Source organism: Dendrobates tinctorius, unplaced genomic scaffold (assembly GCF_039654945.1).
Source record: "Dendrobates tinctorius isolate UK_male_01 unplaced genomic scaffold, ASM3965494v1 ptg000554l, whole genome shotgun sequence".
Classification (NCBI taxonomy): Eukaryota; Metazoa; Chordata; class Amphibia; order Anura; family Dendrobatidae; genus Dendrobates; species Dendrobates tinctorius.
This window is the reverse complement of record NW_027362212.1, coordinates 175335-188386: the sequence shown is the minus strand read 5'-3', so window position 1 is coordinate 188386 and position 13052 is coordinate 175335.

The following is a 13052-nucleotide window of genomic DNA, read 5'->3' as shown; positions in this document are numbered from 1 at the left end:
ACTTTTAAGTAGGGTGTTAATTAGGTCTGGGGAGAAGCCTTTATCTTTTAGCAGTGACCGTTCAAACTCCACGCTGTCAGATGTAGGCCAGCCACCTGAGGATGGAAAACTGGGCCCTGGGATAGGAGATCCGGGATGTCCGGAAGAACCCAAGGATCAGACACCGACATGGTCCTTAGGCAAGAGAACCATGCCCTCCTGGGCCAAAATGGAGCGATTACTATAATCCTTGCCCTGTCTTTTCTGATTTTCCTCATCACCAGGGGTAGTAGAGATAGGGGAGGGAAGGCGTAGGCTAGCCTGAAATCTCACTTTATCAAAAAAGCGTCTACCGCCAGAGGATCCTCTCTGGGATTTAGAGAGCAGAATTGTCTTATTTTTCTGTTTTCCTTGGTGGCGAAGAGATCTACCTCTGGTTGTCCCCACTTTTGTACAATCAGGTCGAAGATGGAGGTTTTTAGGGACCATTCCCCTTGTTTTAGTAGATTGCAGCTTAAGAAATCTTTATATGTAGAGCTGTTAAAGATAGAAAATGCTGCTCTGCTAGTTGGAACAAACGCTCTGCTACATTCATCAGGGGCTTGGAACGAGTCCCACCTTGGTGATTGATATAAGCCACGGTGACCTGATTGTCGGAGAACACTCGCACGTGATGACCCTGTAGATACACAAGGAGCTTTTTAGCTGCCTGCTCCACTGCTGTCAATTCTTTCAGGTTAGATGACATTTCTATCTGATGATGCCCATAGGCCCTGGACCAGAATCTCACCCATATGGACCCCCCAACCAGAAGGGCTTGCATCTGTAGGGATTATGCAGGTTATGTTATACTCCCAGGGCACCCCCCTGGATAAATTATCCTTGTCTAGCCACCACTCTAGGGACTCCCTTGTGTTACGGGACAAGGTTAGCTGGCCCTCCAGGTAACCCCCAAGGACACTTTGATGTAATAAGACCTCGCCCTGTAATTTCCTTGCATGAAACTGGGCCCACTGGACGGCGTGGATACAGGACGAGAGAGAGCCCCGAAGGGACATGGCTTTCCTGAGGGACATGGTGGGGTTATTGTAAGCATTCAGGACCTGATAGTGTAGGCGAACTAGCTTCTCAGGAGGCAGACGGCATTCCTGTTTCTCAGAATCTAGGATTAGGCCTAAGAATTGCTGGACTCATCGTCTGTAACCGAGATTTTTTGATGTTAAGCAACCATCCTAACCGCTCTAGGGCAGACATTGCCCTTTGTAGCTGTTTCAAACAATGTTCCGCCGTTTTGCCTATAATAAGGAAGTCATCCAGGTAGGGGACCACTAGAATGTCTGATTCACGTAGATGGGCCATAACCTCTGCTATAACTTTAGTAAACACCCGGGGAGCAACTGCCACACCAAAGGGGAGGGCCGCATATTGGAAATGTTGAATTGACCCATCCAACTGAACCGCCACTCTGAGGAAACGCTGATTAGCTGCACGAATGGGTATATGGTAGTAGGCGTCTTTTAAATCTAACACCACCATAAAGCAATTTTGAAACAACAATTTTATTGTGGATTTGATTGTTTCCATTTTGAACGGACGTATGACCAGAAACTCGTTGAGGGCCTTAAGATTTATTATAGTCCTGAAGGAGCTGTCTGGCTTACGGACTAGGAACCGAGGGGAGTAGAAACCTTTTCCCCTTTCCGCCTCTGGCACGACCTTCTTGCGGCATAGATCATGAACCTCGGCCTCCAGGGCAGCTTGTTCTGATGGGGAAGATCTAAGTGGGGTGACCTTAAATAGATCTTGGGGAACACAGGAAAATTCTAGTCGTAGTCCCAAGGCTATCAACCCCAGGATCCAGTTGCTACTAGAGATTAGCGACCAGGCCAGGTAGAAGGCAGCTAGTCTCCCTCCTACTGGAGCAACTAGTCATTGGGGTGGCTTTTTAGCGTCGCACGCTGGACCTTCCTGGCACCCCCCTCCTCCAAACATAAATCCTGTACCTTTCCTTCTTTTTTCATCCCATCTGCCTTGATCTCTGGACAACCTTCTACGGAAATATCCCTTTCTGGTAAAGGGACGTCTATAAGAAGGGTTCTGCAGACTGGGGAATTTCTTTTTATCATCCCCAGCTTTTTCTAAAAGTTCGTCCAGCACGGGACCAAATAGATATTCCCCCTCACACGGAATGGAACAGAGTCGGGACCTGGCCTGGATATCTCCCGGCCAACACTTTAACCAGAGAGCCCTTCGAGCTGCATTAGATAATCTTGCGGTCCTGGCCGCCATCCTTGCAGAATCCGCCAAAGCATCAGCTAAATAGGCAGTGGCGTTTTGAATGATCGGCAGGGTTTTCCGGATGGATGCTCTCGAGGCTCCGTCTTTCAGCTGAGAATCTAGTTGATCCAGCCAGACCATCATGGATCTGGCTGTGCACGTGGCAGCTACCGCTGGTCTTAGAGCGCCAGCTGACATCTCCCATGTTCCTTTTAGAAGAGAATCAGCTTTTTTATCCAACGGATCTTTTAAGGAGGCCATGTCGTCAAAAGGTATGGAGGATTTTTTTTTTGAGGCTTTGGCTACTGCCGCGTCCAGCTTAGGGGCCTTATCCATCTGCTTACCACTGGGTCATCAAAAGGGTACCGCTGCTTAAAGGCTGGTGGCAAGGTGCCCCTTTTTTCAGGCCTCTTCCATTCTCTGTCTATCAGGCTCTGGACTTTGTTATTTAGTGGGAAAGCCCTGCGCTTCCTAGGATCTAGACCACCGAACATCATATCCTGTGCTGAGAGGTCTGGTTTTGTGTCTGCTACCCCCATGGTGGACCTTACTGCTTTGACTAGCCTATCCATTTGGTCTAAGGGGAAGTAGAACCGGCTAGAGTCTTCATCCGAAGAAGACAAAGAGGAGGCAGGGGATTCTGAGGAGTCATCGTCCTTCCTAGGGGCGACCGAGGACTCAGAGTCTGAAAAACTAGCCTCTCTTCTCCTAGAAGATTCCCCTTGTGATAGGGCTTTCATCTCTGTCCTGATTATCTCCCTCAGGCTTGTGGTGAAGTCAGGCGTCTCTTTCGCTACCTGTATAAACGGGGGAGAGTGTAAGGGCCTGCCAATCTACCCATGGACTATCGTTCCCTTTTAAACCCTACCGTCTGTCGCACGCACGGCTGACACAACTTTTTAGGGTGGGCATCTAGCAAGGGGCAACTACAAAGGGCACACTCCCTGTGCTTCTGTTTTCCCGAACTTTTCTTCCCCTGTGAAAAAACATAAGGGAACACTGCATCAGGGTACTTTCACGGAGATCTCTTACCCATGCAGTTGAAGCAGGTACCGGATCACGGAAGGAGACAGGGGGATCTTTCAGTCTGGAGGAACTTCTGCGGCTCTGTCCGCTCGTTCGTCCTTGCTTCTTCTGCTGGCCACTTGTATGAGGCTTCACTGAGGCCTGTTTCTGTGGGTGCTCCTGCACCTCAACCTGCTGGTCTATGGGGGCTTCCGTCGAATCCATTGCTGCAATGGGCCTTCAGAAGCACCCAAGCACCGTCACAGCCTGCCTTATATTGCCCCCGAATATCCGGGTCAGCAGGGTTCTGGCCGAGGGCACCTCCCACCTGGGACCCTCCCTTGACCTCTCCGCCCCGCGCTCCGGCCTCCTCCCCTCCCCCACGACAGCCGCGCTCCTGCGGCGCATACAAAAAAAAGCTGGCCGGCACCCGACTTCCGGTTTCGGCGTTCCCGGCCCCGCCCCCTCCGCTGCATCACTTCCGCCGCTCAAACTGAGACTGCGGGAACACGTGGGAAGGAGCTGGCACGGCGCCCCCGGCCCGGTATGCCTCCAGCCCCCCGTGCGCCGCCATGCACCTGCCGACTGGACGCTGACGCAGGACCAGGATGGGAAGGAGACCGGACCCTGGGGGAACGCACCAGGAAGGGCCCGGGGTATACATACCTCCGATGCTGGCACTCTGGAGACGGCTGTCCTCCGGACCCCTTGCTCCACCTGCTCCGCACACTGCCATGGAGACCTACCCGGCCCCACTGTGGCGCTTCCAGAGACCCCACACTGACCGAGGTAGGAGACCGCCCCTGCTACCTGGGTCGGTCAGCCGGCCTAGGATTATCCTTAAAGATCCATGACGGACAATCTGTAGGAAGTCCTGTCCTCTAGGAACAGGAAACCAACTGATGCGTGGGAGAGGTGCCGCCCTTTTGTATCTGTAGGTTTCCTGTTCCTGAAGGGCGGATCCCCTCTCTCAGGTGGTGCTGTCATGGACGACCGAATAAATTAAAAAATCATTTTTTCCACAAAAATGATCTTTTCAACCCCAATTTTTATTTTACCAAGGGTAACAGGACCCCAAAAGTTATTGTGCAATTTGTCCTGAATAGGCCGATACCCCATATGTGGGGGTAAATTGCTATTTGGGTGCATGGCAGAGCACAGAAGGGAACGAGCGCCATTTGACTTTTTTGGCTGGAATTGAGATCGGACGCCATGTCGCATTTGGAGAGCCCCTGATGTGCCTAAACAGTGGGAAAAACCCCCAAGTGACCCCATTTTGAAAACTAGACCCCCAAGGAGCTTATCTGGATGTGTGGTGAGCACTTTGAACCCCCCAAGTGCTTCACGGAAGTTTATAACGTAGAGCTGTGAAAATTAAAAAAAAAAAATCATTTTTTTCCACAAAAATGATATTTTTGTCCCCATATTTTTATTTTGACAAGGGTAAGGAGAAATTGGACACCAACAGTTGTTGTGCAATTTGTCCTGAGTATGCTGATACCCCATATGTGGGGGGGATCCACTGGGGGCATGGCAGAGCTCAGAAGGAAAGGAGCGCCGTTTTGGAATGCAGACTTTGATGGAATGTTCTGCGGGCGTCATGTTACGTTTGCAGAGCCCCTGATGTGCCGAGACAGTAGAAACCCCCCCACAAGTGACACGATTTTGGAAACCAGACCCCCCCCATGGAGCTTATCTAGATGTCTGGTGAGAACTTTGAGCCCCCAAGTGCTTCACAGAAGTTTATAACGCAGAGCTGTGAAAATTAAAAAATCATTTTTTTCCACGAAAATTCTCTTTAATGAGCTATCATTTTTCCATATTTCGGCCGACAGAGTCACGTGCAGGCTTGATTTTTGCGGGAAGAGCTGACGTTTTTATTGGTGCCATTTTCGGGCACATAACGTTTTTTGATCGCCTTCTAGTCTGAGTTTTCTGTTCATTTTTTGATTGAACAAAAACCAGCAACTCAGGAATGCTTTTTTTTTTCCATCTTTCCACGTGCGGTAAAATTAGCATGGCAGCTTTATTCTTCGGGTCGGTGCGATGACAGCGATACCTCATTTATATCTTTTTTTTTTTTATGTTTTGGTGTTTTTTACACAATAAAAACTTTTATAGAAAAAATTATTATTTTTGCATCACTTTATTCTGCGAGCTATAACTTTATTTTTTCGCTGATGACGCTGTGTGGCAGCTCGTCTTTTGCGGGACAAGATGACGCTTTCAGCGGTACCAGGGATATCCATGTTTTTGATTGCGTGTTATTGTAATTTGCTACTTTTTTTTTTTTTTTACGGCGCTCACTGAAGGGGTTAAGTAGGGTGACACTTTTATAGATGGGATTTTTAAGGACGTGGCGATACCAAACATGTGTATTTTTTTTTTTTTTACCTTGACCCTTCATGGGACTTTTCCTTTCACTTTCGGTAGAATACGTTGCCGTGCTCCAGCATTGCAATGTATTATGCCTATGCTGAGAGCTGCTGACGCCATGCTGCGAGGGCTGTGAGCATGGCCTCACCAGCTTTCCGTAGGTAAATGACCCGGAGGCTGTCATGACACAGGTCGGGCCCTGCGATTACATGGCGGGGACGCCGACCTGAGGCAGAGGGAGCCCCCTAACGTCTGCCTCCCCCTCTGAACGCTGCGATCACGCTCGATCGCAGCAGTGAGGGGCTCCGTTCCCAGCTGTCAGTGCAGGACGCTCATCCACTGCAGCGCTGAGCTCCTGCATTGGTATCGGGCAGGAGAAGCTCAAATTTCAGCCTCTCCTGCTCATGGCTGCTGGGTTTGGTCAGGCAACCTGACAGACCAATCACAGCGCTTGGGGTGCAGGGACCGACTGTAAGGGTCCCTGCACCTCTTGCCTTGTCATAGACTGCTGTCGGCACTGAACTGAATCTGCGCGTTTACATAGAGTGACAGTTCAAAGGCAGGACGTGCAGAGTGCGGGAAGTTACCTCCTGCCACGACGGACTGTGCACGTCAGCGGACATTAAGGGGTTAAGATTACACTACTTGCTTTTATTATGTACACCCCCTCACATGTAAAGCGCCATGGAATAAATGCCGCTATAATAATAAATAACAAAAACAATACCCCAACGCTACACCGTACACACACACACACCATACCTCCAACGCTACACCGTATACACACACACGTCATAGGCCCCACGCTACACCATATACACACACACACACACACGTCATAGGCCCCACGCTACACCATATACACACACACACGTCATAGGCCCCACGCTACACCATATACACACACGTCATAGGCCCCACGCTACACCATATACACACACGTCATAGGCCCCACACTACACCATATACACACACGTCATAGGCCCCACACTACACCATATACACACACACACACACACGTCATAGGCCCCACGCTACACCATATACACACACACACGTCATAGGCCCCACACTACACCATATACACACACACGTCATAGGCCCCACGCTACACCATATACACACACACACGTCATAGGCCCCACACTACACCATATACACACACACGTCATAGGCCCCACACTACACCATATACACACACACGTCATAGGCCCCACACTACACCATATACACACACACGTCATAGGCCCCACGCTACACCATATACACACACGTCATGGGCCCCACACTACACCATATACACACACACGTCATGGGCCCCACACTACACCATATACACACACACGTCATAGGCCCCACGCTACACCATATACACACACGTCATAGGCCCCACGCTACACCATATACACACACACACACACGTCATAGGCCCCACACTACACCATATACACACACACGTCATAGGCCCCACACTACACCATATACACACACACGTCATAGGCCCCACACTACACCATATATACACACACGTCATAGGCCCCACGCTACACCATATATACACACGTCATAGGCCCCACGCTACACCATATATATATATATATATACACACACACACACACACACACACACACACACACGTCATAGGTCCCACACTACACCATATACACACACACACACACACATGTCATAGGCCCCACACTACACCATATACACACACGTCATAGGTCCCACACTACACCATATACACACACACGTCATAGGTCCCACACTACACCATATACACACACGTCATAGGCCCCACACTACACCATATACACACACGTCATAGGCCCCACGCTACACCATATACAAACACACACGTGATACCTCCCACGCTACACCATATACACACACCATACCTCCAACGCTACACCGTATACACACACACACGTCATAGGCCCCACGCTACACCATATACACACACACGTCATAGGCCCCACACTACACCATATATATACACACACGTCATAGGCCCCACGCTACACCATATACACACACGTCATAGGCCCCACACACGTCATAGGCCCCACGCTATACCATATACAGTCATATGTAAAAGTTTGGGCACCCCTATTAATGTTAACCTTTTTTCTTTATAACAATTTTGGTTTTTGCAACAGCTATTTCAGTTTCATATATCTAATAACTGATGGACTCAGTTATATTTCTGGATTTTTTTTTTACCTTGACCCTTCATGGGACTTTTCCTTTCACTTTCGGTACAATACGTTGCCGTGCTCCAGCATTGCAATGTATTATGCCTATGCTGAGAGCTGCTGACGCCATGCTGCGAGGGCTGTGAGCATGGCCTCACCAGCTTTCCGTAGGTAAATGACCCGGAGGCTGTCATGACACAGGTCGGGCCCTGCGATTACATGGCGGGGACGCCGACCTGAGGCAGAGGGAGCCCCCTAACGTCTGCCTCCCCCTCTGAACGCTGCGATCACGCTCGATCGCAGCAGTGAGGGGCTCCGTTCCCAGCTGTCAGTGCAGGACGCTCATCCACTGCAGCGCTGAGCTCCTGCATTGGTATCGGGCAGGAGAAGCTCAAATTTCAGCCTCTCCTGCTCATGGCTGCTGGGTTTGGTCAGGCAACCTGACAGACCAATCACAGCGCTTGGGGTGCAGGGACCGACTGTAAGGGTCCCTGCACCTCTTGCCTTGTCATAGACTGCTGTCGGCACTGAACTGAATCTGCGCGTTTACATAGAGTGACAGTTCAAAGGCAGGACGTGCAGAGTGCGGGAAGTTACCTCCTGCCACGACGGACTATGCACGTCAGCGGACATTAAGGGGTTAAGATAACACTACTTGCTTTTATTATGTACACCCCCTCACATGTAAAGCGCCATGGAATAAATGCCGCTATAATAATAAATAACAAAAACAATACCCCAACGCTACACCGTACACACACACACACCATACTATACACACACGTCATAGGCCCCACGCTACACCATATATACACACACGTCATAGGCCCCACGCTACACCATATATATATACACACACACGTCATAGGCCCCACACTACACCATATACACACACGTCATAGGTCCCACACTACACCATATACACACACGTCATAGGCCCCACACTACACCATATACACACACGTCATAGGCCCCACGCTACACCATATACACACACACATCATAGGCCCCACGCTACACCATATACACACACACACACCATACCTCCAACGCTACACCATATACACACACACACGTCATAGGCCCCACGCTACACCATATACACACACGTCATAGGCCCACGCTACACCATATACACACACACACGTCATGGGCCCCACGCTACACCATATATACACACACGTCATGGGCCCCACGCTACACCACACACACACACGTCATAGGCCCCACGCTACACCATATACACACACACACACACACACACACGTCATAGGCCCCACGCTACACCATATACACACACGTCATAGGCCCCACGCTACACCATACACACACACATGTCATAGGCCCCACACTACACCATATACACACACGTCATAGGTCCCACGCTACACCATATATACACACACGTCATGGGCCCCACGCTACACCACACACACACACACACACACATCATAGGCCCACGCTACACCATATACACACACACGTCATAGGCCCCACGCTACACTATATACACACACACACACACACGTCATAGGCCCCAGGCTACACCATATACACACACACCATACCTCCAACACTACACCATATACACACACGTCATAGGCCCCACGCTACACCATATACACAGACACATCATAGGCCCCACACTACACCATATACACACACACGTCATAGGCCCCACGCTACACCATATACACACACGTGTCATAGGCCCCACGCTACACCGTATACACACACGTCATAGGCCCCATGCTACACCATATACACACACGTCATAGGTCCCACGCTACACCATATACACACACGTCATAGGCCCCACGCTACACCATATACACAGACACATCATAGGCCCCACACTACACCATATACACACACGTCATAGGCCCCACGCTACACCATATACACACACACGTGTCATAGGCCCCACGCTACACCGTATACACACACGTCATAGGCCCCATGCTAAACCGTATACACACACACACACGTCATAGGCCCCACGCTACACCATATACACACAAGTCATAGGCCCCACGCTACACCATATACACACACACGTCATAGGCCCCACGCTACACCATATACACACACGTCATAGGTCCCACGCTACACGATATACATACACACGTCAGGTCCCACGCTACACCATATACATAGGTCCCACGCTACACCATATACACACACGTCATACCGCCAACGCTACACCATATACACACTCACACGTCATAGGTCCCACGCTACACCATATACACACACACACACACACACACGTCATAGGTCCCACGCTACACCATATACACACACACACGTCATAGGTCTCACGCTACACCATATACACACACACACACACACACACGTCATAGGTCTCATACACCATATACACACACACGTCATAGGTCTCACGCTACACCATATACATACACACGTCATAGGTCCCACGCTACACCATATACACACACACACACATCATAGGCCCACGCTACACCATATACACACACACGTCATAGGCCCCACGCTACATCATATACACACACACATCCATCATAGGCCCCACGCTACACCATATACACACACGTCATAGGTCCCACGCTACACCATATACATAGGTCCCACGTTACACCATATATACACCCACGTCATAGGCCCCACGCTACACCATATACACACACACCCACGTCATAGGCCCCACGCTACACCATATAAACACACACGTCATAGGCCCCACGCTACACCATATACACACACAAGTCATAGGTCCCACGCTACACCATATACACACACAAGTCATAGGTCCCACGCTACACCATATACATAGGTCCCACGCTACACCATATACACACACACACACACACACACACACGTCATAGGCCCGCCGCTACACCACATACACACACACACGTCCTAGGCCCCACGCTACACCATATACACACACGTCATACCTCCCACGCTACACCATATATACACACACACACGTCATACCTCCCACGCTACACCATAGATACACACACGTCATTCCTCCCACGCTACACCATATACACACACGTCATAGGCCCCACGCTACACCGTATACACACACACACGTCATAGGCCCCATGCTAAACCGTATATATACACACACACACACACACACACGTCATAGGCCCCACGGTAAACCGTATACACACACACACGTCATAGGCCCCACGCTACACCATATATACACACACACGTCATAGGCCCCACGCTACACCATATACACACACACACACGTCATAGGCCGCACGCTACACCATATACACACACGTCATAGGCCCCACGCTACACCATATACACACACACACGTCATAGGCCCCACACTACACCATATACACACACACACGTCATAGGTCCCACGCTACACCATATACACACACGTCATAGGTCCCACGCTACACCATATATACACACGTCATAGCCCCCAGGCTACACCATATACACACACACACCATACCTCCAACACTACACCATATACACACACGTCATAGGCCCCACGCTACACCATATACACACACACACACACACACACACACACACACACGTGTCATAGGCCCCACGCTACACCGTATACACACACGTCATAGGCCCCATGCTACACCATATACACACACGTCATAGGTCCCACGCTACACCATATACACACACGTCATAGGCCCCACGCTACACCATATACACAAACGTCATAGGCCCCACGCTACACCATATACACAAACGTCATAGGCCCCACGCTACACCATATACACAAACGTCATAGGCCCCACGCTACACCATATACACAGACACATCATAGGCCCCACACTATACCATATACACACACGTCATAGGCCCCACGCTACACCATATACACACACGTGTCATAGGCCCCACACTACACCGTATACACACACACGTCATAGGCCCCATGCTAAACCGTATACACACACACACACACGTCATAGGCCCCACGCTACACCATATACACACAAGTCATAGGCCCCACGCTACACCATATACACACACGTCATAGGCCCCACGCTACACCATATACACACACACGTCATAGGCCCCACGCTACACCATATACACACACACGTCATAGGCCCCACGCTACACCATACACACACACGTCATAGGCCCCACGCTACACCATACACACACACGTCATAGGCCCCACGCTACACCATACACACACACGTCATAGGTCCCACGCTACACCATATACACACACACACGTCATAGGTCTCACGCTACACCATATACACACACACGTCATAGGTCTCATACACCATATACACACACACACACACACACACACACGTCATAGGTCTCACGCTACACCATATACACGTCATAGGTCCCACGCTACACCATATACACACACACACACACACACACACACATCATAGGCCCACGCTACACCATATACACACACATCCATCATAGGCCCCACGCTACACCATATACACACACGTCATAGGTCCCACGCTACACCATATACACACACACACACACACACACACACACGTCATAGGTCCCACGCTACACCATATACACACACACACGTCATAGGCCCCACGCTACACCATATACACACACACACACGTCATAGGCCCCACGCTACACCATATACACACACGTCATAGGCCCCACGCTACACCATATACACACGTCATAGGTCCCACGCTACACCATATACATAGGTCCCACGCTACACCATATATACACACACACACGTCATAGGTCCCACGCTACACCATACACACACACACCCACGTCATAGGCCCCATGCTACACCATATACACACACACGTCATAGGTCCCACGCTACACCATATACATAAGTCCCACGCTACACCATATACACACACACACGTCATAGGCCCCCCGCTACACCGCATACACACACGTCATAGGCCCCACGCTACACCATATACACACACGTCATAGGTCCCACGCTACACCATATACACACACGTCATAGCCCCCACGCTACACCATATACACACACGTCATAGGCCCCACGCTACACCATATACACACACGTCATAGGCCCCACGCTACACCATATACACACACGTCATAGACCCCACGCTACACCATATACACACACGTCATAGGCCCCACGCTACACCATATACACACACGTCATAGGCCCCACGCTACACCATATACACACACGTCATACGCCCCACGCTACACCATATACACACACGTCATACGCCCCAC